This window comes from Eschrichtius robustus, chromosome 7 (genome assembly GCF_028021215.1).
Source record: "Eschrichtius robustus isolate mEscRob2 chromosome 7, mEscRob2.pri, whole genome shotgun sequence".
Lineage (NCBI taxonomy): Eukaryota > Metazoa > Chordata > Mammalia > Artiodactyla > Eschrichtiidae > Eschrichtius > Eschrichtius robustus.
This window is the reverse complement of record NC_090830.1, coordinates 111,768,761-111,793,803: the sequence shown is the minus strand read 5'-3', so window position 1 is coordinate 111,793,803 and position 25,043 is coordinate 111,768,761. Positions and strand designations below refer to the sequence as shown.

Here is a 25,043-nt window from a genome sequence, read left to right as displayed (position 1 = left end):
AATAGCAAATCAGCCAACAACCAGTAAAATAATTGAAATGGTAATCAAAATTAACACCTTAAAATTTTTTTCTCAGCTCAGTTGACTTTGTAGCTAAGTTCTACCAAACCCATAGTATTAAGTGTGTCTTTTTATTCTGATGCTTTAATATCTGGGACCTTGCTAACCTTGGAGAGACTGACATCCAAGGGCCAGCCAATTCCTAGAGATAGTAAACGACTCACCTGTGAGCATGCCTTTCATCTGCAAACTAACCAATCCAGAGCCCACACACCCCACTCCATCTTCTCTGGGCTCTTTCACTCCAGGCCACTACTCCCTTGCCCTAATCACCCAGGGCCAGGTACCAGGCAACTAGAGACAGATCCTATACCCAAGAAGCCAATGAAATTATTTCAACTAACCAATCCTAGACCTGCTTACCTTGTCTTGTCTTATCTCCTCCTGGTCTTATGCCTCAGAGCAACCCAAATTCAGGTCCATGGGGGAACATGTATGAGTGTTGTTTGCGTCAGCAGAGAATGGAGGCATCCTAAGTATCCATCATTAGGAGAATGGATAAGTAAACCGTGACGGGTAAATGCATTCTGTGGAATAAATAAGTAGCAGTTGGAAGCAATGGGTTTGAGGTATGTATAATAACATGGATAAGACTTAAAAGCAGTGAAAAAGTAAGGAATAAAAAGAGATCTAAAATGCACACACGTTCAAAACACAATATATTTTTCAAAGACACATATACCCAAGGACATAGGCCAAATACAATATATTAAGTGTCTACGGGGGAAAGGGGAAAATATGAGCAGTGGTGGAGATGAAGGGAAGAAAAATAAGCATATAAAAGAAAGGGCATGTATGAGCCTATGATTATGTTGCATGATCTGGGTCAGTTAACTGAACCCTGCATCTGAGGTCCACCCCAGCTAAAACAGACACCGCACGTGCGCACGCACACACACACTAAAGCTACATCTTATACGAGACCAGTTGGCTTCCTTAAAATCAGGTCTAGGGCCTCTCAGGTGGCAAGGGAAGGGTATTCAGGGGGATCCTGGGTTGTAGGTAATGTTCTAGTTCTTGCCCTGTATGATGGGATATTCGTTTTATAACTAATTGTTAAACTGCACAAATAAGTTGTATGGATTTTCTTTATTTTTCTTTTCCCCTCATTTTAAAACATGATCTCTTTTGTAATTCTCTCGTGAAGTAGACACAGGGGGCTTTGAGCATTTGTTGCCCACCTCGTCATCTCCCTCTCCCTGCCTCCTTGTCTCTGAGGGGTTCTGAGGAACACAGCTTCAAAACCTTCAAACTGATCCAACCTTTGTTTCACTGAGGGGCAAACTGAAGTTCATATGGGGCACCTTTGGATGGCCTGTCATCTTCCAAAGGGGGCTAAATCATCAGTTGGTTGTAATGGGTACTGATGGAACCAGTGCCCAGGGGACAAAGGCTCCGATCACTCTGGACCCCAGGAGGCTGCCCTCTATGTGCCTGGCACTGAGCTGGACTCAGGTGGTTGAGGTCATCTTCCTGCCCCCAAGGGGACAGTCCCCAATAACTGACCTGTGAAGTCCATCCACGTCTGTGCTTCCTCCACCTGGAAATCCTTCCACTGTCCCTTTTCTGACCTCGTCAAGCCCTGTGCTTGTCAGTCCTCAACCTCACCAGACTCCTCCCGGGAGAAAGCTGAAAGGGAGTAACTTCCTGCCAGCCTCCACCTGAACCCACGTTTATCTCTTTGGCTTGAAGCCATCTGTCATGGCCCCTCTCCTTTTGGGAGTTACCTGTATGTCAGTCTCAGCGTGTGTTTAAAAACCTTCCATGGGGAGAGGAGACAAGGAATAAGGTCACCTATGAATATTCTTTTTTCCGGGGACACCTGGTCCTTTCAACCATCCTATAAGTAAGACGTTAGATCTTCTTTTCATCTCTATTTCACGGATGGTGACCATGGAGGGGATGGACTTGCCCAAGGTCACCCGCAGAGTGAGAACTGGACAACAGATCCATCTCACTCCAGAGCATGTAGCCATCAAATCCTCTCCAGAAGCCATCAGGGCAGAGATTGTGGGGTTCACAACAAAGAGTACATTCCTAACTGAGGAAGGACATTTGTGGGAGAATACCTTCTCATCCTCTCTGGAGAGAGACTGGGGGCCTGGCTGGGGGTTGACAGACGCAGAGAAATGAAGCTCTGCTGGCCTAGATGGCCCTGAGGTGTCAGTGGCCAGTGCCTCACCCCCATGGGTGCTGCTCTAGGGGACGGGCCCTGTGGATGCCTCGTGTGTGTGGGAAGAACCAAGAAGAGTGAAAAGATCATAACTGGTGGCTATTTTGGGGAATTGGAGTTATTTTGAGGTGGTAAGAATTCAGAGGAACAAATTCTGGGGTTTAAGAGAAAACACAAGGACAAGGCTGTCAGGAGCCACTTAGGCTCAGGCACACACTGGCCTTGGCAGGGGCTGTGGGTGTCTGGGGGCGCTTTGTAACAGCTTTGTAAGGTGTAAATAACCAGCCCTTAGTGGGGAGAACGGCTGCATTGCCGCTCCAGGGACAGGAGCAGGAACGTACAATAAGAGGGGACGAGCTCCCTCTTGTGGCATTTTGGTGAAATGACAGCCCTGAACTCAGGTCTGGGAATCTGGGAAGATTGCTTCAGCTACCATCTAGAATTTATGGAGTGTTGGTAGTGTGTTGGGCCTTGCACGAGCCTTACACCTACCGTCTCACCTTCACAACAGCTGAAGGAAAACTGCTTCTCTTCACCTGCTCTCGTCCTCTACCCCCTACCCTCAGGTGCAAGCTGAAACCTCATTTCCTCCCAGAGGAGCCTGCTGACCCCTGCCCCTGGGTCCTGTACCTCTGCTGGTGCTTCTAGAAAGCCTGGCTATCTCTCTGATGCCTGTTGCACTTCATTATGATTTGTTTATCTGATTGTTTACCTTCACCAATGGACTGTAACTTCTATCTTAGTCTCCATTACATCCCTCGCAGAGAGAAGGGACTGAATTAATTTGTGTCAAATGAATAAATGATGAAAGAGAGAGTATTCCTGGCCTGGCATGCATAGTTTGGACACAGGGTCAACGTCACAGCAGTGCAGTTACGCAGTGCCCCAAGTGGCCACTCACTTCAGGGAGAAAGTCTCTAAAGACCATTAAGCTTGAAATCTTGAGCACTTCTCCCTGCAAAACCCCAGACGACTACATGTTATATTCCTTCATATTTGCACTGTTCTCTCATTGGTACGACAGAGGGAGAGAGGAAACACGGGAGGAATTTTAGGACATAACCACGTAGAGTTAGGACGGAGTCCCTGAGGGTTGGTCCTGGGCATGGTCACTGAAGTGGGGGAAGAGAGTCCATCAGATACTGTCACCCAGCAGGTGAAACCCAAGAGGTCATTTAAGCTGGCTCTTTGAACTGGGGCCAAGTTCAGTGGGGTCAGGGATCACACTGCTGATCTCTCACCGTATTACCTTTTGTGAGGTTTTAGTAAGTGACTTTGGTCTCTCCTGGTCAGAGGCTTATCCTCGTTGGTCATCTGTATGTAGTGGTGGAAATGGCAGCAGTGCCATGTCTGACATGGAAAGATGTCCAGTGCCACCCTGGGCTCCCCAAATGTGCCACAGAAACACCTTTGGCACACTCTCAGAGTGCTGGGAAGACTTGCAACAGTTCAGTTTTACAGATGAACAAATTGTGACTCAAAGAGTAATGTAACTTGCTCACTATCACACAGCTGGTAAGTAGCAGAACGGGGATGGCAATCCAAGTCTGTGGTTCCAAACGTGTGCTCTTGAAATTTTTTTGAATAAATAATATACTCACACAACACAAAATTCAAACAGTTCAAAGCAGCCTTCCTTCCACCCTCTTTCTCAGTCACTCTGTTGCTCTCCCCAGAGAACCAGAGTTATCATTTTCTTATGTGTCCTTCCCAAGCTTTTCTATACATATTCAGGCCCACATATTCTCTCTCCCCACACGCACACGTGGAGGGCAGCCTAGCACACACCCTGTTCTGCCTCTTGTTCTTTACACATAATTATATCTTAGAATTTGCTCCACATCAGTGTAATTAGAGCTCTCTCATTCTTTTCATGGCTGCACACATTACACTGATGGGTATACCATAATTTATTTTCCCGGTTCTCTATTGATGATCTCTTGTTTCCAATCTTTTGAGATTACAAAAAAACACGGGAGGGTTGGAGATGGAAAAATGGGTGCACCAAAATGGGCTGCCCCTAGAGGGAAATTACAAAGACTGTACTTTCTTCATTCTCCAGCCTTATAGACCTCTGTGAGTTCCCAGACACCCACCTCTCTGCCACTAAGACGGTGATGTTCAAACCAGCATCCAGCCAAGCAGGGCCTAAACCCGGCCAACTTGGGCAGGATCAGCCCCCCATTTGGGAAAAGACTCTGAGTCTTTTTTTTTTTATTGGCCGTGCTGCATGGCATGTGGAACCTCCCCTGCCAGGGATCAAACCCACGCCCCCTGCAGTGGAAGCAAGGAATCTTAACCACTGGATCACCAGGGAAGTCCAAAAGACTCTGAGTTTGACTTATGGACTGGTATGGCTTTTGCATCTGACCAGCCTCAGGAGAGACAGTGCCTCCAGGCCCCAGACTGGCCCCTGGCTCTTCTCCATACCCAGCCTGTCTGCTAACCAGTGACAATGGCCATACCAAATACTTCTATCCATTCCATGAGCTGGGGCTCCTGAGTTCTGGGTCCCTGTCTTCTGAGACTGTCCTGGATCCTCAATTGGGAGAGGCAGCAAGGACTAGGGGGAGGCTGTGGCTTGTATGGTTAGGGTCATAGGGGAGACAGTAGGGATGCAGGTGGGAAGAGAAAGGAGTTAGCCCGGGTGCTGAGGGTTTTTACAAGTGGGGGTGTTTTGGCAGTCTCTGTGATGGTGCCCAGTGATCCCTGCTTTCTGTGTAATCCCCCTCTCCTTGTGGAATCACCTCCCCTTGAGTGTGGGCTGTACCTAGAGACTTGCTTCTAATGAATAGAATATGGCAAAAGTGATGTCACTTCTGAGATGAGGTCACAAAAAGACTGGCTTCCCTCTTGCTCTCTCAGGCTCTCTTGCTTTCTTTTTTTTTTTTAAATAAATAAATTAATTAATTAATTTTATTTTTGGCTGCATTGAGCCTTCTTTGCTGCACGTGGGCTTTCTCTAGTTGCAGAGAGCTGGGGCTACTCTTCGTTGTGGTGTGCGGGCTTCATTAGTTGTGGCACATGGGCTCAGTAGTTGTGGCTCACAGGCTCTAGAGTGCAGGCTCAGTAGTTGTGGCACACGGGCTTAGCCGCTCCACGGCATGTGGGATCTTCCCAGACCAGGGATCGAACCCATGTTCCCTGCATTGGCAGGCGATTCTCAACCACTGCACCACCAGGGAAGCTCTCTCTTGCTTTCTTGCTCTGATGAAGCCAGCTGCCATGTTGTGAGCAGCCCTACAGAGAGGCTCACATGGAACTGAGGGACAGGAACCAAGGGAAGCTACCAGCCAACAGCCAGTGAGAAACTGAGGTCCTCAGCCCTCAGTCCCATAACCCACAAGGAACTGAATCCTGCCAACAACCATGTAAATGAACTTGGAAGTTGATCCTTCCCTAGTCAAGCCTTCAGATGAGATTGCAGCCCCAGGTAATACCTTGATTGTAGCCTTGTGAGAGGAATGCACACAAGAAGAGGGTTGGATGAATGTAGAATGGACTAATTCACGGTATCCACCACACCTTCCAACTGATGACGGAACTCCATTCTCCCTCCCAGAAACTCCATGGACTCAACCCAACCACCCCACACCCACCACCACCCCCACCATTTTCCCCAGCCCCAGCCTAACTATCTCAAGGAGGAAGGACCCTCCCTATCCCACCCACTGTAAAGATGTCTTATCTATTTTGGTCTAATATGGCCTTGTTCTCCCATTAGAATCACTGTTCAGCAGTTCTCACTCTGCCTACCCCTGAAATGCCAAGGTCAGTCTGCTGGGCTTGGGATCATTGTTACCCATGTTCCCAGCTATTCTTACCAAAATTTCTGCCCTTACTCCACAGGCCCTAATTGAGAGGAACCTGAAAGAGCCCCAAAGTGGAGGGATCTTGGCTCATTTTCACTCAGAGCGTCCCCCTCAACACCAACCAGTCTTGGAGAATCTCAGTTCTTGGTCTTCAAGTCCTGTCTCCTAGTATCCTGCTGACTGAATAATGTGGGCAGAGCGGGGTCCCTGCATTTCTATTGCCCTAAGATATCCTTGATCTCTGTGGATGGGAGAAGAAGCCTAGTAACAACCATTTATTAAACACCAGTTCTGACTCAGCCCTGAGACAGGCATTGGGACAGAGTTGGTTACAACTCCGAGGGTGGCCTCGGGAGCTTGTAGTCCAGTGGGAGAAGAAGATAAGTAAATGAGCACTCACAAAACCCCATGATGAGTGTGATGAGAGAAGAATACCGAGGACATTTTGGGAGCTGGGAAGAAAGCCTAATTCCTTCCTGACGACAGAGAAGGCTTCATAGAGGGTGAGTAATGGTTTATTGGGCCCCATAAAAGAGAAGAAGGCCTTTCAGACAGGAAATGGCATGTACATGGCCACGGAGTATGAGAAATGTAGTGTACTCAGCGAAATCCATGCTCTTTGGTAAAGATGACACCAGTGAGAGAGGGAGACAGGAGGCACTGTCTGACATGGAAGGATGTCCAAGATAGGTGATCAAATGAATAAAGCAAGTCACATGAGAATGTGTATGCTGTGATCCCTTTGTATTCTGTGTCAAGGACCTACCTGTACATATATACGTACGTGCTTGCATGTGAATGTCTAAAAACTTATTGGAAGAAAACACATGAAATAAACAATTGATACTTCAGGGGAGATGGAGTGGGCTGAGAAGGAGGGGAGAGGAGAAGACGGGTGTGCCCCCTTTTTACTCCATACCACTTTGTACTGTTTGCATTTGCGTTACTTTATGATACTAATATATTAAAATAATTTAATGAAGGAAGTGATACAACCATATTTACCTTACAGAAAGATCTCCTTCACAAGATTTGGGGAACACTTTGAATGTGGGGTGGATATTAGATGTTATTAAAGAATTATTGTTAATTTTAGGCAAGTATGAAAAGAATCTTATTTTTTAGAGGTAAATAGTATGATATCTCACATAAAAGGGTTTCTAAGCCCTGGGCAGATTTAACAAAAGCTGGACCCCATGGATGTACCTGTCCTCCATCTGTGTGAGTTTTTCCATCAGTGCTCTGTGGCCTGGTGAAGAGAGGAGGCAGGACATGGTGATGCGGCTCCAGGCTTGGGTTTGTCAATGGTTTGGGTTAGATGAAAGGACAGGCTGCAGGTGGAGAGGGGTTCTTGGCTGCATGGAGAAGGAAGGGAAAGCCAGGCAGTTCCCAACTACAGTGAACAGGGGTGTGTGTGTGTGTATGCTTGGTTATTCCACATTTGAATTCCCTCCAGTTTGGGAGGTACCCCCTTTGTATGTGTCTTGGAAGGAGGCAGACTCTCATCTGCCACTAGAGAAGCAAAGGGACCAGAGCTTTCTTTCTCTGCCTTACTCTTAGCTAGCTTGTGGGCAGATGACCCAAGTTGAGCCAGTTAATGCTCCTACCAAGGATGACTCAAAGATATAGGGACAGCTGAAAAATGTTTCAAAGTGAGGGCAATGGGGCTGAGAACACAGCACCAGCAGCATTAAGTACTCCGTGGGGACTCCCAGCCAGAACACCCTGTGGCTTGACTTTGGCTACATTTGCTGCCTTCCTGGTTCCAGCACACTGGTTCTTTGGCATTTATGTGGATTCTATGAGCTACCCAAAATCTTTCCAAGAACTCTTTACTCTTTTATCATTAGAGTAGCCAAAGTTAATTTTTGTGCTTGCTGCCAAGAACCCTAACTGGGACAGACGTAAGTTGGTACAAGAAAAAAGACGGCAGCCAAAGGGTTATCAGAGGAATGGAAGAAATGGGGATGGGTTATTTGCCTTAGGGCTGTAGGTCTACTGGGATTCAGGAATGGGAATTCGGTAGCCTATGCCATATAATGCAAACCAGCTAATTAAATTATTGCCTGTGGTCACCTAAAATGAAATTTCCACTGAGGACAGGTTTTAGGAGACTATATGGGATGGGGTACCTGCTTCTAAAAACACAGCACAGCTTATGGAAACTGGATAACAATCTCAAGCCCTAAATTATCAGCTCAAAGTAATGACTTAAACCCATGGACTTTCTATTGTTGCTGAAAAATCTTGTAGCAACGGGGCTAACATAAATAAAAACCAGTCTCAGAATTTGATCTAATGGTTCTTGAATCATAATATTAGAGAAATCACAGTCATAAAATTAAGACACTGATAGGAAAAAATGGAACCCCAAGAACTGCAATAGGGCTATATAAGAGACATTCGGAGGGAATCCCCAAGCATTCCCTTATCAGCTGAAGCAGCTCCTGTCCATTGTCTGGCAATGCCCCTCCCTTGACTGATAAGGCTGTGACTTCTTCTGGAGTTACCTTGCAAGAGGACATCATTTATCCTCATGCCCCACCCCTCCGACCCAACATTTTCTCCAGGTATGTCAAATCCCAGCATGCCAATTTAGGGGAGGATTCTGTTTGAAGGAGCAGATGGGTGACAGAAACCTGGACTCCTAGCTGCTCAAACTAGAACAGCAATTTCAGAATCTTTGATAAGTTCTCATACAGCATTAAATTCAGCTTCATCTAAAGTCACAGTGTCAGAAACAGTATAACCTCAAAGGAATCTGAAGACTTATGAAGAAAGGAACATTGGAGAAGATTTACTGTGTGCAACTTGGCCACCCCACCCCCCATTACGTCCCTGGAAAAAGCCCCATATGTTTTGTTATCATATAACTTTAAAAATATTTTGGTGAAGAAAATAACAGAAGCACCAAAAAGCATTGTAAGCTGTTCTCTGCAGGCTAGGGGTGCTATTGGAAGATGGTGTGTGACTCTTTGTGTCAAAGAAAATGAAGAACTCTGTGTGCTTTAGACCAAGTAGTGACACAAGAGCACAGGCAAATGAACATAAATAACACATTAGTCAACAGAGCTAACAGGTACCCCATGGACAAAGGTCCCTGACCATTATAATTATTTTTGCTTCTTCTTTAAATTAAGTGCCTGAATCAAAACAGCCCACAAAGATGCCACTTGATCAGTACTTTTTAATAGTAAAAACCGGTGAGTAGAGGCTTGAGTTGAGTTACTGTTGCAAAGACAACTAATTCTTTTCCAATATCTATTTCTCCCTTATCTCTCATAGAAATAGAACCTCTGATTTTTAGCAGAACACATGGCTACCAAGAATGAAGACTACATTTCCCAGCCTCCCTTACAGATAGGTATGGCTGTGTGACAAAACCCTAACCAACAGAATATGAGTGGAAGTAACATGTATAATTCCCAGGGTGGTCTTTAAAAGTAGGGGTTGCACCCTTCTTCTTCCTCTTTCTGCAACCCGCTGCTCACAATATAGAAGTGGTTATGAGGCATTCTGGAATGTGGACAAGGGCAATACTGTAGTGTGGTGAGAAAACAAGATAAAAAGGAGTGTAGGTCCCTGAATGGCTTTGTGGAATAGAGATACCATCCAGCTCTGGACAGCCTACATTTGGACACTCACATAAGAAAGAAATTAACTTTTATCTCACTTAAGACACTGTTATTTTAGGTCTCTGTCACTCGCAGGTAAGTAATGGTGATAGATTAGTAAACCCCAATGATAGAGAATGAGGCACCTCCCTCAGTTCCCAGACCTGAGTCATTTCACAGACCCAAAGACCCTTAAGTAAGAGGAAGATAGGGTTTCCCTGGTGGCGCAGTGGTTAAGAATCCGCCTGCCAATGCAGGAGACACGGGTTCGAGCCCTGGTCCAGGAAGACCCCACATGCTGTGGAGCAACTAAGCCCATGCACCACAACTACTGAGCCTGCACTCTAAAGCCCGCGAGCCACAACTACTGAGCCTGAGTGCCACAACTACTGAGCCCGCATACCTAGAGCTGGTGCTCCACAACAAGAGCAGCCACTGCAATGAGAAGCCTGTGCACTGCAACGAAGAGTAGCCCCCACCCGCCACAACCAGAGAAAGCCTGCACGCTGCCAAAAATACACAGCCAAAAATAAATAAATAATTTTATTTTAAAAAAATTATAATTATAGCTATCATTTATTGAATTTCATTATGTGCCAAGCCCTATTCTAATTGCTTTACATATATTAATTTATTTAATCCTCAAAACTACCCTATAATCCATATACCAAAAAAAGTTGGCATATTAACAAAAATTAACTTGAAATGCATTATAGATCTAAATGTAAAACTTAAAACTATAAAACATCTAGAAGAACACATGGGAGAAAATCTTTATGACTCTGGGTTAGGCAAATATTTCTTATCCATAACACCAAAAGCACTATCCATAAAAGAAAAAAGTGATAAATTCTACTTCATAAAAATGTTAAAACTTCTGCTCTTCAGTAAACACTGCTCAGAAAATTAAAAGACAAGACAGACTGGAGGAAAATATTTGCAAAACATATATCTGATCAAGGATTTGTATCCAGGATTTATGAAGAGCTCTTAAAACTCAATAAAAAGAAAGTAAGCAATCCAATTTTTTAAATGGGCAGATGATTTGGTAAAGTGAACAGACACTTTACCAAATAGGCACATGGAAAGAGATTTTACATCATTAACCATTAGGATAATGTAAATTAAAACCACAATAAGATACCACTACCTTAAAATGGTTAAAAATTTAAAAACTAAACATACCAAGTGTTGGCCAGGGTATGGAGTAACTACAGCTCTCACACATTGCTGGTGGAATTTGGAAAACAGTTTGACAGTTTCTTATAAAGATATACATACGTACTTATCACACGACCCAGCAATCCCTCTCCTGGGTATTTAACCCAAGAAAAATAAAACTTGAACGTTCACAGAAAATCCTGAACATGAATGTTCATATTGGCTTTGTTCTTAATTGCCCCAAACTGGCAACAACCCCAACATCCTTCAACTGTGAATGGATACACAAACTGTGGTACATCCATACAATGAAATACTACTCAGCAATAAAAAGTAATGAATTACTGACACACACAGCAACATGGATGAATCTTAACTGCATCATGCCAAGTGAAAAAAGCCAGGCTCAGAAGACCACCTACAGTATGATTTCATTTACATGGCATTCTAGAAAAGGTAAACTACTGGGACAGAAGACAGAACAGATGTTGTCAGGAGCTGGGGATGAGGGAGAGGCTGACTACAAAAGGGTATAAGGGAATTTGAGGGGAATGGTGTTGAAAATGTTCTATATATTTTTTATTAATTAATTAATTTATTTATCTTTTTGGCTGCGTTGGGTTTTCGTTGCTGCACACGGGCTTTCTCTAGTTGCGGCGAGCAGGGGCTACTCTTCGCCGCTGTGAGCAGGCTTCTCATTGCAGTGGCTTCTCTTGTTGCGGAGCACAGGCTCTAAGCAAGTGGGCTTCAGTAGTTGTGGCACACGGGCTCAGTAGTTGTGGCTCGCGGGCTCTAGAACGCAGGCTCAATAGTTGTGGTGCACGGGCTTTGTTGCTCCATGGCATGTGGGATATTCCCGGACCAGGGCTCGAACCTGTGTCCCCTGCATTGGCAGGCAGATTCTTAACCACGGCGCCACCAGGGAAGTCCCCAAAATGTTCTATATCTTGACTGTGCAAACTCCTCCTCACCCTTCAGCACCCAGCTGAGAGACCACATCCTCCAAGAAGTCTATCCCGTCGCCCCTCCCAGGTCAGTTCGAGAGTACCTCTGGCTGGCTACACTGAGAATGGTATTCACCACACACTACTACTACTTTGTGAGTCTCCACAGTGGTTACACAAATGGATGCACTGTGAAAACTCATAAAACTGTTCACTAAAAAAGGTGAACTTTGCTGTATGCAAGTTACATCTTAAACATGACTTGGGGGGAAAACTACTCTATGAAGTAGGCACTGTTTACTCCCATTCTACAGTGTAAGAAACTAAGACACAAATTTCAAACTCACACAGTACAGCTTCAGATCTGTCTCTCTATTTCTGCCTTGCAAACTGGTTCATCTGTACCATTTTTCTAGATTCCACATATATGCGTTAATATACGATATTTGTTTTTCTCTCTGACTTACTTCACTCTGTATGACAGTCTCTAGGTCCAACCACATCTCTACAAATGACCCAATTTTGTTCCTTTTCATGGCTGAGTAATATTCCGTTGTATATATGTACCACATCTTCTTTATCCATTCGTCTGTCGATGGGCATTTAGGTTGCTTCCATGACCTGGCTATTGTAAATAGTGCTGCAATGAACATTGGGGTGCATGTGTCTTTTTGAATTATGGTTTTCTCTGGGTATACGCCCAGGAGTAGGATTGCTGGGTCATATGGTAATTCTATTTTTAGCTTTTTAAGGAACCTCTATACTGTTCTCCATAGTGGCTGTTTCAATTTACACTCCCACCAACAGTGTAGAAGGGTGCCCTTTTCTCCACACCCTCTCCAGCATTTGTTGTTTGTAGATTTTCTGATGATGCCCATTCTAACCAGTGTGAAGTGATACCTCATTGTAGTTTTGATTTTATTTCTCTAATAATTAGTGATGTTGAGCAGCTTTTCATGTGCTTCTTGGCCATCTGTATGTCTTCTTTGGAGAAATGTCTATTTAGGTCTTCTGCCCATTTTTGGATTGGGTTGTTTGTTTTTTTAATATTGAGCTGCATGAGCTGTTTATATATTTTGGAGATTAATCCTTTGTCCGTTGATTCATTTGCAAATATTTTCTCCCATTCTGAGGGTTGTCTTTTCGTCTTGTTTATAGTTTCCTTTGCTGTGCAAAAGCTTTTAAGTTTCAGTAGGTCCCATTTGTTTATTTTTGTTTTAATTTCCATTACTCTAGGAGGTAGGTCAAAAAAGATCTTGCTGTGATTTATGTCAAAGAGTGTTCTTCCTATGTTTTCCTCTAAGAGTTTTATAGTGTCTGGTCTTACATTTAGGTCTTTAATCCATTTTGAGTTTATTTTTGTGTATGGTATTAGGGAGTGGTCTAAGTTCATTCTTTTACATGTAGCTGTACAGTTTCCCCAGTACCACTTACTGAAGAGACTGTCTTTTCTCCATTGCATATCCTTGCCTCCTTTGTCATAGATTAGTTGACCATAGGTGCGTGGGAATAACTCTGGGCTTTCTATCCTGTTCCACTGATCTATATTTCTGTTTTTGTGCCAGTACCAGATTGTCTTGATTACTGTAGCTTTGTAGTATAGTCTGAAGTCAGGGAGTCTGATTCCTTCAGCTCCGTTTTTTTCCCTCAAGATTACTTTGGCTATTCGGGGTCTTCTGTGTCACCATACAAATTTTAAGATTTTTTGTTCTAGTTCTGTAAAAAATGCCATTGGTAATTTGATAGGGATTGCATTGAATCTGTAGATTGCTTTGGGTAGTATAGTCATTTTCACAATATTGATTCTTCCAATCCAAGAACATGGTATATCTCTCCATCTGTTTGTATCATCTTTGATTTCTTTCATCAGTGTCTTATAGTTTTCTGAGTACAGGTCTTTTACCTCCTTAGGTAGGTTTATTCCTAGGTTTTTTATTCTTTTTGTTGCAATGGTGAATGGGATTGTTTCCTTAATTTCTCTTTCTAATCTTCCGTTGTTAGTGTATAGGAATGCAAGAGATTTCTGTGCATTAATTTTGTATCCTGCAACTTTACCAAATTCATTGATTAGTTCAGCTTTACCAAATTCATTGATTAGTTTCCTGGGGGCATCTTTAGGATTCTCTCTGTATAGTATCATGTCATCTGCAAACAGTGACAGTTTTACTTCTCCTTTTCCAATTTGTATTCCTTTTATTTCTTTTTCTTCTCTGACTGTCGTGGCTAGAACTTCCAAAACTATGTTGAATGATAGTGGTGAGAGTGGACATCCTTGTCTTGTTCCTGATCTTAGAAGAAATGCTTTCAGTTTTTCACCACTGAGAATGATGTTTGCTGTGGGTTTGTCATATATGGCCTTTATTATGTTGGGGTAGGTTCCCTCTATGCCCACTTTCTGGAGAGTTTTTTATCATAAATGGGTGTTGAATTTTGTCAAAAGCTTTTTCTGAATCTATTGAGATGACCATACGGTTTTTATTCTTCAATTTGTTAATATGGTGTATCACATTGATTGATTTGCATATATTGAAGAATCCTTGCATTCCTGGGATAAATCCCATTGATCATGGTGTATGATCCTTTTAATGTGTTGCTGGATTCTGTTTGCTAGTATTTTGTTGAGGATTTTTGCATCTATATTCATCAGTGATATTGGTCTGTAATTTTCTTTTTTTTGTAGTATCTTTGTCTGGTTTTGGTATCAGGGTGATAGTAGCCTCATAGAGTGAGTTTGGGAAGGTTCCTTCCTCTGCAATTTTTTGGAAAAGTTTGAGAAAGATGGGTGTTAGCTCTTCTCTAAATGTTTGAGAGAATTCACCTGTGAAGCCATCTGGTCTTGGACTTTTGTTTGTTGGAAGAGTTTTAATCACCGTTTCAATTTCATTACTTGTCATTGGTCTGTTCATATTTTCTATTTCTTCCTGGTTCAGTCTTGGAAGGTTACACCTTTCTAAGAATTTGTCCGTTTCTTCCAGGTTGTCCATTCTATTGGCATAGAGTTGCTTGTAGTAGTCTCTTATGATGCTTTGTATTTCTGTGGTGTCCGTTGTAACTTCTCCTTTTTCATTTGTAATTTGATTCATTTGAGTCCTCTCCCTCTTTTTCTTGATGAGTCTGGCTAAAGGTTTATCAATTTTGTTTATCTTCTCAAAGAACCAGCTTTTAGTTTTATTGATCTTTGCTATTGTTTTCTTTGTTTCTATTTCATTTATTTCTGCTCTGGTCTTTATGATTTCTTTCCTTCTAGTAACTTTGGGTTTTGTTTGTTCTTCTTTCTCTAGTTCCTTTAGGTGTAAGGTTAGATTTTTTATTTGAGATTTCTCTTGTTTCTTGAGGTAGGATTGTATTGCCATAAACTTCCCTCTTAGAAGTTCTTTTGCTGAATCCCATAGGTTTTGGATCATCATGTTTTCATTGTCATTTGTCTCTAAGTATTTTTTGATTTCCTGTTTGATTTCTTCAGTGATCTCTTGGTTATTTAGTAACGTATTGTTTAGCCTCTATGTGTTTGTGTTTTTTACGTTTCTTTCCCCCTGTAATTGATTTCTAATCTCATAGCGTTGTGGCTGGAAAAGATGCTTGATGTGATTTCAGTTTTCTTAAATTTACCAAGGCTTGATCTGTGACCCAAGATGTGATCTATCCTGGAGAATGTTCCGTGCGCACTTGAGAAGAAAGTGTAGTCTGCTGTTTTCGGACAGAATGTCCTATAAATATCAATTAAATCTATCTGGTCTATTGTGTCATTTAAAGCTTGTGTTTCCTTATTACTTTTCTGTCTGGATGATCTGTTCATTGGTGTAAGTGAGGTGTTAAAGCCCCCCACTATTATTGTGTTACTGTCGATTTCCTCTTTTATAGCTGTTAGCATTTGCCTTGTGTATTGAGGTGCTCCTATGTTGGGTGCACATATATTTATAATTGTTATATCTTCCTCTTGGATTGATCCCTTGATCATTATGTAGTGTCCTTCCTTGTCTTGTGTAACATTCTTTATTTTAAAGTCTATTTTATCTGATATGAGTATTGCTACTCCAGCTTTCTTTTGACTTCCATTTGCATGGAATATCTTTTTCCATCCCCTCACTTTCCATCTGTATGTGCCCCTAGGTTTGAAGTGGGTCTCTTGTAGACAGCATATATATGGGTCTTGTTTTTGTATCCATTCAGCAAGCCTGTGTCTTTTGGTTGGAGCTTTTAAGCCACTCACGTTTAAGGTAATTATCGATATGTATGTTCCTATTACCATTTTCTTAATTGTTTTGGGTTTGTTTTTGTAGGTCCTTTTCTTCTCTTGTGTTTCCCACTTAGAGAAGTTCCTTTAACATTTGTTGTAGAGCTGGTTTGGTGGTGCTGAATTCTCTTAGCTTTTGCTTGTCTGTAAAGCTTTTGATTTCTCCATCAAATCTGAATGAGATCCTTGCTGGGTAGAGTAATCTTGGTTGTAGGTTCTTCCCTTTCATCACTTGAAATATATCATGTCACCCCCCCCTCTGGCTTGTAGAGTTTCTGCTGAGAAATCAGCTGTTAACCTTATGGGAGTTCCCTTGTATGTTATTTGTCATTTTTCCCTTGTTGCTTTTAATAATTTTTCTTTGTCTTTAATTTTTGTCAAATTGATTACTATGTGTCTCGGCAAGTTTCTCCTTGGGTTTATCCTGCCTGGGACTCTCTGCCCTTCCTGGACTTGGGTGGCTATTTCCTTTCCCATGTTAGGGAAGTTTTCTATAATCTCTTTAAATATTTTCTCGGGTCCTTTCTCTCTCTCTTCTCCTTCTGGGACCCCTATAATTCGAATGTTGGTGCATCTAACGTTGTCCCAGAGGTCTCTTAGGCTGTCTTCATTTCTTTTCATTCATTTTTCTTTATTCTGTTCTGTGGCAGTGATTTCCACTAGTCTGTCTTCCAGGTCACTTATCCATTCTTTTGTCTCAGTTATTCTGCTATTGATTCCTTCTAGTGTATTTTTCATTTCAGTTATTGTATTGTTCATCTCTGTTTGTTTGTTCTGTAATTCTTCTAGGTCTTTGTTAAACATTTCTTGCATCTTCTCGATCTTTGCCTCCATTCTTTTTCCAAGGTCCTCTATCATCTTCACTATCATTATTCTGAATTATTTTTCTGGAAATTTGCCCATCTCCACTTCATTTAGTTGATTTTCTGGGGTTTTATCTTGTTCCTTCATCTGGTACATAGTCCTTTGCCTTTTCATTTTCTCTCTCTTTCTGTGAATGTAGTTTTCGTTCCACAGGCTGCAAGATTTTAGTTCTTCTTGCTTCTGCTGTCTGCCCTCTGGTGGATGAGGCTATCTAAGAGGCTTGTGCAATCTTCCTGATGGGAGGGACTGGTGGTGGGTAGAGCTGGGTTTTGCTCTGGTGGGCAGAGCTCAGTCAAACTTTAATCTGGTTGTCTGCTGATGGGTGGGGCAGAGTTCCCTCCCTGCTGGTTGTTTGGCCTGAGGTGACCCAGCACTGGAGCCTACAGGCTCTTTGGTGGGGCTAATGGCGGACTCCAGGAGGGCTCATGCCAAGGAGTACTTCCCAGAACTTCTGTTGTCAGTGTCCTTGTCCTCTCAATGAGCCACAGCCACCCCCTGCCTCTGCAGGAGACCCTCCAACACTAGCAGGTAGGTCTGGTTTAGTCACTCTCTTTCCCCCAGGTCCTGATGTGCACACTACTTTGTGTGTGCCCTCCAAGAGTGGAGTCTCTGTTTCCCTCTGTCCTGTTGAAGTCCTGCAATCAAATCCTGCTAGCCTTCAAAGTCTGATTCTCTGGGAATTCCTCCTCCCATCGCCAGACCCCCAAGTTGGGAAGCCTGACGTGGGGCTCAGAACCTTCACTCCAGTGGGTGGAATTCTGTGATATAAGTGTTCTCCAGTTTGTGAGTCACCCACCCAGCGGTTATGGGATTTGATTTTATTGTGATTGCGCCCCTCCTACCATCTCAATGCAGCTTCTCCTTTGTCTTTGGATGTGGGGTATCTTTTTTGGTGAGTTCCAGTGTCTTCTTGTTGATGACTGTTCAGCAGTTAGTTGTGATTCTGGTGCTCTCGCAAAAGGGAGTGAGCACACATCCTTCTACTCCGCCATCTTGAACCAATCTCCATGAGATAATTTTTGACTCAATTTGCCCTACAGCAGGCCCAGTATAAACCATTCCATGGTTATCTTCCTTTCTATCCTCAGGAACTAGCAAAAAACACACACTGGCAATCTAGTAGTTGGAAAGGCACAGTGGAAGCCCCTGGAGCTCTCACTTTGTACCAAAATAGTAGATCAAAAACTACATCCTGAATGAATTGCAAAAATTATACCATGAAAGACTATAAAAGTGAAGGGTGATGATTCCTATCATATCTGCATTTAATTATCAAGAGACAGAAGAACATGAATAAGGCTCAGAGAAAGTTCAAAGTTCCTAGAGCACATAGGGGTGCTACGTGGAGCCTGTGGCATGTCACGATATAATAATCACAGTGTAAGGGGGCTTCCCTGGTGGCGCAGTGGTTGAGAGTCTGCCTGCCAATGCAGGGGACACGGGTTCGAGCCCTGGTCTGGGAAGATCCCACATGCCGCGGAGCAACTAGGTCCGTGAGCCACAGCTACTGAGTCTGCGCGTCTGGAGCTTGTGCTCCGCCACAAGAGAGGCCGTGACAGTGAGAGGCCCGCGCACCGCGATGAAGAGTGGCCCCTGCTCGCTGCAACTAGAGGAAGCCCTCACATAGAAAACGAAGACCCAACACGGCCAAAAATAAAAATAAATAAATTAAATAAATTAATTAATTAATTAAAATAAATAAATAAATAAATAAATGTTTAAAAAATAATAATAATAATCACAGTGTAGGTAACTCTCATGGTCCAGGAAAGAACCAATAGCCTTTTTTTCCCCAAAAGAAAATAGCTACTCACAGAAGGGGGCTTGGTTTGCTATAAATCACTAGGAATACACGAGACACCAAGATGAACTGAGCTGGCTGCTGTTTGATCTATCTAGCCATGTGCTGGCTGTACCCTTTAGAGTCTGTCATCAAGTAGAAGTGGAATCTATGGAATCAGGTCCAAGTAGGTCCTGAAGGCGTAAGTAAGTGTCTGTGCAGGCCACTCACCAGGGCCTAGACTAGGAGGTAGACAAGATACCTATGGTGTAAAATTTATGGAGGCATTCACTCAGGGGCTGACCCAGTACTTGCACGACCCTGAGAGTAAATGCCTCCTTGTATTTTTCACAACAGGCAGCCAACTTGCCTCACCCTCACGCATACCACAATATGCCACCCCTCACTCCACATCTATGATCTCATGGGGAATACCCTAACACCAAGTGATAGAGGAAGAAAAGTTTCAAGTCTAGTTTATAGTGCAATACACCAACCCTGGCCAGAAACAGACCATTGCTGTACAGTCCCATTCAAGGGTGGCCGTGAAAAGCAAGAGAAGAGAAACTTTCCCAGTGGGCAGAATGTTAAACAGTACATTTTGTGGCTCTCTCTGTCTGTCGACAAGAGCTGGCCTGAGGTAAGGATTTGCAGTGAATATATGGGTGGTGGCCGATGGTTTAGACAGATGGTCAAGGACTTGAAAGGAATGAGATTAAAGACTTGGGGCAAGGAAGTGGAAAGAAAAAGTATAAAGAAGAATCTTTGGAGATGGATACAGAGTGTGAAAATATTCATGTTTTATGAAATTGAGCACCAAAAGTCCCCCACTATAGAACGGGTTCTTAATAATCAGGCAGACAAGAGAACACACTCTGGATCTGAGTCTCTTTCCCCAGGGAACTCCAGGGCCTGCTCAATCTTCTCCCGAACAAATGGCCCCAAGACTGAAATGACAGCTGTACCTGAACTCAACATCTCACCAAAGCTAACCTGGTTACCATCACGGCAAAGTGCCCAATTTGCCAGCAGCAGCAGCAATCAACCCCAGGTCCCCTATTCTATCACCCCAGGGGGACCAGGGAGGGATCTAGTAGAAGGTTTGGATATGCCTTCACTGAACATCAAGCTTCTGCCAATATTATTTCCCATGACTTTAGTCTGTGCCCTATAACTGATTTCCTACACAACACTGCTTCTTAACAAGAATTCATATTGCAGTTTAAAAACCAGGCTAACGTCCGTGATATTCACCGATCTTACTTATGTATTCCATCATCCAGAAGCAGCTGACTTTACAGATCAATGAAATGGTATAGTGGAGACTATGGCTTGTCCCCTCAAACCCATCCTCCCTTTCTCCTGAGCATATGGTTGCACACATAGGGACTACATTTCCCAACCTCCCTTGTAGCTAATTCTCCTCAATGGAATGTAAGTGGAATTGATAAGTACAGCTTTCAAGTCATCTTGAAGAGCCTGCCCTGGTGTTGCTGTACCCTTTCCTTCCAGCTGGCCAGGACCGAAAACTTTGGAAGGTACTTACTGAGGATGGCAGAGCTTCCTCATTGGCTTAGGTCTTGAGATGTGTTCATAGAGCAGAGCTATCTCTCTTCCCTGGTTGTAAGAGAAAAATAAACTTTTATCTAGTTTGAGTCATTGTGTTTTGGGACTCTTTGTTAGAACAACTTAGCTTTTTATGGTGGTGTGCTATAGTACTTCAAGGATGAGGTATATGCTGTGGGCTAGTGATAAATATAGAATGCTATTTCTCCCATAACCCAACTATATGGGTCCAAAAAGAGGGGGTAGCACTTCCTACAAGTACCTAATCACCCTCTCACTTCTTATGACCCTTGTTTCTGCTGGACTGGGGTTAGGGAGTCCTCAAAGGAAGAAAGTTCCCACCAGGAGAAACAACAATATTTTTACTGAATTGTAAGCAGAAACTGCTACCTGGTCACTTCTGGTTGCTCATGCCAATGGATGAACAGGTTAAAGGGGGATTATGGGATTGGCCAGGGTGGTTAATTCTGAATATTAAGGTCAAGCAGGATTTTTTCTCTACACAATAGGCAAAATGAAGTATTCATGGAACCAAAGGGTTCCCCTGGGGTGTCTCCTAATGCTGTTATGTCCAGTGGTAAAAGTTAATGGAAACTAAAGTTTAAAACATTAATGGAAGTAAAAGTTAAAGTTAACTACAACCCTTCATAGGCAGGACCATCAAGGGCCCAGATCGCTCAGGAATAGAAGCTTGCTCCTCCCCTGGGTAAAGAGCAAACCAGCTCAGGTGATAGCTGAAGGCAAAAGAAACACAGAATGGAAAAAGGAGGAGGGATGTCATAAATACAAAATAGAATCTCATATTGCAGAAAGTGGCTTTTACCTCCTGACCTTCTGTCATATTAGACATTTATATATTTGAACTCAGTTGCATTTTCTTCTAGTTCTTATTCCCTTGCTATTGTATTATTAAGTGTGATGACGATTAACTTTACAATTTGTCTAGTTCACAGGTTGCAGAATGCTGAGATAGAATTCCAGAATAATTAGAGGAGGAATAGAATGAAGATCCTGAATTTAGAGCTATGAGGGTTTGGATTGTCTCCCTTGGGGGCAAGTTGAATACATTCTGTATGAATGACAGTAGCATGATGTTGGATGGGAGCATTTTGTGGGGGAAAGGACTGTAAATTTAGAAAGAAATGCATGTGTGGATGTTGGGCGGCCAAAGGGGTGGACTGTAGTGGCACTTATCATTTTCCTAGCTTCTGAACACTCTTCCTGATTGGGGAGACTCTCCCCAAAGAAGGTCAATATTGGTGGGGGAGTTTTAGCTTTTCATATAGAAACCTAAAGGACTATGTTTGTTTTCTACCCATCTCTGACAGCTGGCACCTACATATGTCCTAGGTTTAGCCAATCAAACAATCCCACACAAGATTTGAATCTGAAGGATTAAAGTTAGTAAGGATGGAAGTAGACTTGAAAGATTACACATAGTGAGAGATACTTATGCCAAGAGTCTAGTGACAGGGATGCCAGCAGCAGTGCACTAACCAGGCTTTCCTGCGTGTGACCTTGTGGTGTTTCCTGAAATGATTTTCCTCGATTCTTCAGCCTTCATGTTGATCCTGTAAACTATCCAGTATCCCTGAAAATAAGTTAAATTTTCTCTTGAGTTAGTTGAACCCACACTTACACACTGATGGGCATGGGGAAAATCAAGGATTCAAAGAAGGGGAGTGTTCTTTGCAGTCTAGGGTTGAGAAGTATTCTCTGAACCTTTTGTAGGTGAGAAGGGCTTCTGTCCTGTATTGGCTGGAGAGAGATTCTGTTTCCCTAAGGTCCCTTTTTTGGACTCTGGTCACTAAGAAGACTCATTTGTCAGGACAACCGGGGTGGCTATTGACAGTTGCCAGACCTGTGGCCCAGAGATCCAAAAGACTCAGCACTCCTACCTGCTACACCCTACATCCAAGGGCCATAAAGGCAGAGAGGCAGGGAAGGCTCAGCTACCTGGGGCGGAGCAGTCAGGGCTGGGTTAGCTCTTCTTTTTCCTGGGATTGCTGGTTGTTCCAAGGAATGTGAAGAGGAGACAGCAGCGTTCACTATAATGAATCTCACAACCCGGCTATAGGGGAGCTTCCCAGTAACAAGGAGCCCAAGGTGTTCTCTCCTCAACAAAAAAATAATGGGTACCTGAACTCCTCTATCCGACTTGCCTTTGCCCTGATCCTTCATGGATGCCGCCAGCTGGGCCAAGTAAGGGGAGAACTTATTGGGGGAGGATTCCATAGGGGCCCCTTGGGGCTGTCATCTCTCTGTAGTGGAGTAATGCCCTCCCTAGGTCCTCCTGGTGCCCCACAGGGCCCGGGACGAAGGTACAACTAGAGAGAAAGAGGCTCAGGGTGGTGCTTACTTGTGCCGGAGAGCCACAGGCAAGTGTGCCTTTTTCCTTCCGGGCTCTTAACCTGCAACCCTCCTCCAGGCCACAGAATGAATGCTCACCCGCAGGACCCTGCTCCTCCCGCGGGTTTTCAAGCGTCTACCTTTCTGCTGCTGGGCGGATCCCCGTTTGTTGAGCGCTGCTCGCGAGTCCCTGCCCCAAAACCCACAGGAGCGAATCCGCGGCCAGGGAGGTCCCCGGGGTGGGCAGCGCAGGGCCCGGGGCCTCTACGGCCTCTGTACAGTCGCGCGTTTCCCACAATTTCTGGATGCGGGGGTGGGATGGGGAGTCCAGGAGTAGGCAGAAAAAGCAAGGTCGCCGCGCACTTTCCTGCCCAGGCCCGGGTCTTGGGTCCCAGGAAGGGATGAAGCCCACAGGAGAACCCGATGGCAGATTTCGCTGAGGCCCGGAGCTGCCTCGGGCACGTGTCCTTGGAGCGCAGGAATAAAAGGCAAGCCCTTCTCTGCGGGCGGCCCAGGGCGCCGACCCCCGCAGCCCATGTCAGCGCAGGGCGGCGGGATTCCCTGGCCTCTCGGCGCGCTCAAGTCCACGTGGCCGAGCGGAGCAACTCACTAAAGAAAGGGCCAGGTTTGCGTAATTCCCCAGCCCTGTGGCGACAAGACCACACCCCCCGGGCCCGGGGAGTCCGCGTCAGGGCTGGGTGGAGGCTTTACTTTGTGTACCGATCGGATCCAAGCCGAAGGATGCAGGCTGTGTTTTCTCCCCGGCCGCCCGGCCTCTCGACACCCCAGAGGACCAGTTTTGGGGGATTGAAGTACAAGATGCCCCTCTTCTCCGAGAACCTGTTTATATTCCTCATCCCGGATTCCCCGGTACCGGGCTTCAAAATGAGAGCCAGTTTCTCACCCTTGTCGCATTTCTTGCAATTCCAACCTGTCATCCCCTGCCTCCGAGTGTCCCCTGCTGTCTGGCCCCGACAGTCCCTTTGGTTGGTGGAGGCGACGGGGCGCTTCTGAGTCGCTCACTAATGGTCCCTACAGAGCTTTCCGCTGAGCTTTTGGCCTGGTTACGTTTTAGGCTCCAGGCTGTGTGTATGCGAAAGCAGAGCTTTCCCCTCGCCCTGGGCTGTCTTCTGTGCACGGCGGGGCAGCTCCATGCAGGTCGGCGCTGGAGCTCACTGGAGTCCCATGAACTCCTGTGAACTGGTGGTGATACCCCGCAACAAGCTGTGTGGAGGGGACAGTGGAACCCACCCCAGGGCAGAAGGCTCGGGGACTCGGTTGGGGGTGGGGGCCTGCACTGAGTATTCTGCTCAGTCTGTGCAGTCAAAGGCCCCCGGCCTTCCAGGGATCTGCTGCCTCAGTCACCCCCCACTCCCAACTGAGAATCATCCAGTCCCTCAGGAGCCACCACCCCTCACTTTCTCTAGGCTAGAAGCCTCTCCCACTGCACCTAGGGTGGCTGGTGTGCACCAGCGCTATAAATGGGATTGGAGTTGCCTTCTGTCCCAGGGCCCCTGCGCACAGAGGTGGGCCACTGCCTTACTCTCCCTTAGGACAGTAGTTGAGGACGCCGAGCTGACTTAGGGCTTCTGTGGGGTTAATAAACCATCCTCTCCCACTGCTCCTGCCCACCAACCTGCAGAATCCGTCTCAGTGGAGCAAACATGCCACCCCTGCGCTGACCAGAAAGCACCCAATTTCTGACCTGAGATGTGAAAGGCAGAGAAGGAAAGCCTGTGGGTAGAAATGGGTTCAAGGGTACCGCTGTGCGTCTGTGAGCTCGTGGGCTGGTCTCCTGAACAAATGTGCCAACACGCAAGAGCCGGTTTTCCCCTGACAGCAAGTGAACTGGTGAGAGGACTCTGCGAAGGCCCCTAAGTGTTTTCCTATGAACCTGTGGGACCCACCTCCAAGTCCATATGCAGTCAGGTGTGGCCTTGTGGCCACCTGGGAACAAGTGGGTGAATGCCTGCAATCCTGCGTTTCCCTGAACTGGAGGCAAACATGAGGGTGAGATCTGGGGACATCAGCTATTGTGTAACCAAGGATCTCGAAGGAATGAGTGGGTAAATGTGTAGACATGCGGAGGACTGTCCCCCTCTGTGGACGCACTGGTCAGTCTGAGACCCAGCCTGAGTCTGAGACAGGAAGAGGGCCGTGTGTGCCTGTGAGCAAGCGCGGAGGTGTGCGGTGCACGTACCGGCAGGGGACGGTGGTAGACACTGCTCTGCAGCGGCCCCACCCTGTCCGGGCCTCCGGCCCTCTGGCCCTCTAGGGCTGGGCCAGTCTCCACCCATCCCTGTTGGGTCTGTACCAGTTCTCACCCCGCCGGCCCACCCCAGCGGACAGTCGGGCGCCTGTGAACGCGGGGACTCGCTAACCTGCTCCTTGTTCCGAGGAGGGGCGGGAAGCGCGGCACCTAAATACACAGTAAGGCTCCCTTAGAAGCGCTGAGGCCGGAAAGCTGCCGTCGCGAAGAGCAGCCC

General features: G+C 45.1%; 1 long non-coding RNA gene across 1 annotated transcript; it reads right to left on the bottom strand.

Moving 5' to 3' along the window:
- Positions 1-442: 442 nt before the first annotated feature.
- Positions 443-25,043, bottom strand: LOC137767768 (uncharacterized). Its single transcript, XR_011074565.1, has 4 exons — positions 24,939-25,043; positions 21,706-21,799; positions 20,189-20,259; positions 443-587 (listed from the first exon to the last, which is right to left on the bottom strand). It is a non-coding gene; the product is annotated as an uncharacterized lncRNA (long non-coding RNA).